The sequence below is a fragment of the Falco rusticolus genome, chromosome 1 (genome assembly GCF_015220075.1).
Source record: "Falco rusticolus isolate bFalRus1 chromosome 1, bFalRus1.pri, whole genome shotgun sequence".
Classification (NCBI taxonomy): Eukaryota; Metazoa; Chordata; class Aves; order Falconiformes; family Falconidae; genus Falco; species Falco rusticolus.
The window spans coordinates 68586580-68589114 of NC_051187.1; positions in this window are offsets into that span (position 1 = coordinate 68586580).

The following is a 2535-nucleotide window of genomic DNA, read 5'->3' on the forward strand; positions in this document are numbered from 1 at the left end:
CTGCAAAATGGCTAGATTAAGCTACCACCCTTCTTGTGAAAAATAATTTTTTTATCACTCAACTTTCCAATTATGGAAGTGGAAAGCATCCTTCATCATTAGAGGGCCTACATATTTTTTCCATATGAAAACTGAATAGGTGGCCCTTTGTTTAGTAACTAAACCTATAGCAAGAATATATGAAAAATACCATTCCACATTATGGCAAAATTCCTGAAGGATATGAACAAATGAGAATTATCTCTTTGATAAAGATTTGGTCAATAGTAAATGCTGATGGGGTTTTATGTTTTTAAATATTCCAAATTCATTGAAATCTGATGTAGTAATTTTTTTTTGTTTTAAACCCATTTTTTTCTTGTATTTGCCAAAGTACAGGTTACTAGAGATAGTTTTAGTACTCCAAAGATTGTCAGTCTATGTGTGTAATGGTTTCTGGTCACCAAAAGGAAAAATGTTCCCCTCACCTCACCACCACAGTGGGCTGTTTTTCTAACCAGTTTCATTAGGCGGCAGCTAGCCATTTTCAGGGGGGCTGTTTCTAGATAGGAACCCCACAACATCTTAGCAGTTACTGCCAGTTAGATATGACCCCCACAGTCCATCCTTGGGACTTCATATGGGTGAAAACACAGCAAGTGTAACATGGCCGGAGAAACTATTGACCTTGTCATGTGACACCGTATTCAACTTTGAAACCCTGATCCAGACGTTGTGCTTATGCCAGAAAATAAAAAACTCCCATTTTTCTGCCAGCATTCCTGGCTGTCAGATACTTCAGACAGCAGAAGCCTGGAGCCCCAGTATCTGTGTGCTTTAAAACTCCCCCAGGGTTTGAGGTGGACTGAAAGGGGTTCGCACCTTTCCACTTCACACCTCAGCTGTCTATTATTTTATTTGCTTCCTGGTATCCAGATGTGTACTCCCTCACTGACAGTAGTATTACTTTCAGTGCCCTCCTTTCTTTGCAATGAAGACTCAAAGCACGTAGTTTCTTTACCAAGCAGGATGCAATCTCTGGTCAAGGTTCCTCAACCCCAGGTGATGTGGAGAAGGTAGCGGGAAAGCATGTCAGCATGTCTCTGCAGGTGTTTTGTTCTCTTGCTTTTTCCTGGGCATCTCCTGTGGAGCAGAAGCAGGGTGCTGGGCAGGATCCTTACTCTGACCCCATGTGGCTGTCTTTGTTTGGGGGTTAGTCATTTTGTTCCAGTCAAAACTGCCTAGCTCATGTAAGAGCTAGCTTATTTCTTGCTGATGTGTCATCTTGCCATGCTGGAATACTACCACCAACACTGCCATGTCTCCACAAGACCATCAGAAGAAGGTCAGTGACATCCAGCTTGTGAAGGCTGTTGAGTTTCCCTGATGATCACAACAAGGATGCAATTTGATTAGGTATTCGAGCATCCATTTTTGGTTCCACTTTTGTAGGCAGAAACATTATTTTTACTGATAACCTCTCATCTGGGCAGAATCTCAGCGTAATGCTGCCCTGGCTGATTGATGACTTCCTGGAGCTGGTGTTGCAAGGCAGTCTGCTGAGCGCTGCTTCCTCCTGAGACTCTGCCGAAGCTGTTTGGGGCTGTAAATGAACTGCATACGCAGGCAGCTCGGGAGCTGCAGTACGCTAACATTTTATGGCTGTTTTTTCCTTCTCATTATGTCTAATACTAGTCATCCAGGTGCTGTGGGCTTTCCCTCCCCCAGTTGTCTTGCTTGCATGAACTTGTTAGGAACTGTTTATCTGACATTTATATTAGTGGGATAAAAAATTGCTACATTTGTATTTTTTCGTGTTTCAATGTAGTTCTACCCCTCCAGAGGCATTAACAGCTATACTGCTGCAAGAGTATTTGTTTCCATCTTTAATTTGGCTGATTTCCATCTTGCATCTGCTCTTTGCTTTTAGAGCGATGGTAAAACTTGAAGTTCACATGTGTGATAAAGATCTGTATGTTCGGACCTAATCAAGATTTCTTCTAGAACAAATTGTGGAGATCGTGCTAACCTACCCGACCAGTCATCCAAAAAAGTATGACTATGGATTCAAGTAATGTATTAGTTTTGGCTTCCATTTTATTATTTTTAATGTTGCTCAGCATGAAATTCTCTATTGCTAAACATGAGATCCTGCTGGGGATTTTGGTAGCTCTGCTCCACTTCTGTTCTTGTATGATCGAAATACACTCTTGTTATTGTTCTATAAATGTGACTCTCTTCCAGTTGACAGAGGTTTTTGTAGGACACAGATTGCTGCATCTGATGTCGTGATCTGGATTCCGTGCTCTTACTCATCCCAGCCTGTTAGTGTTATCTGCTGGTTTTCAGAAAAACAATCTTAGCTTTCATTTCCTGTCAGATCAACTTCCAGCCCAGTTTACCGCCTCTATCAAAAGTCTCTGAGATGCTACTGTCTAAATGTCTGGAGCTATAGTATAAATAGATCTTACAATTTGTTTATAAACACATCTCTTTGCACAGATCACAGAAAAAAAAGCTACAGAGGCAGTTTGAAAAACCAGCCCCACTTAGGCC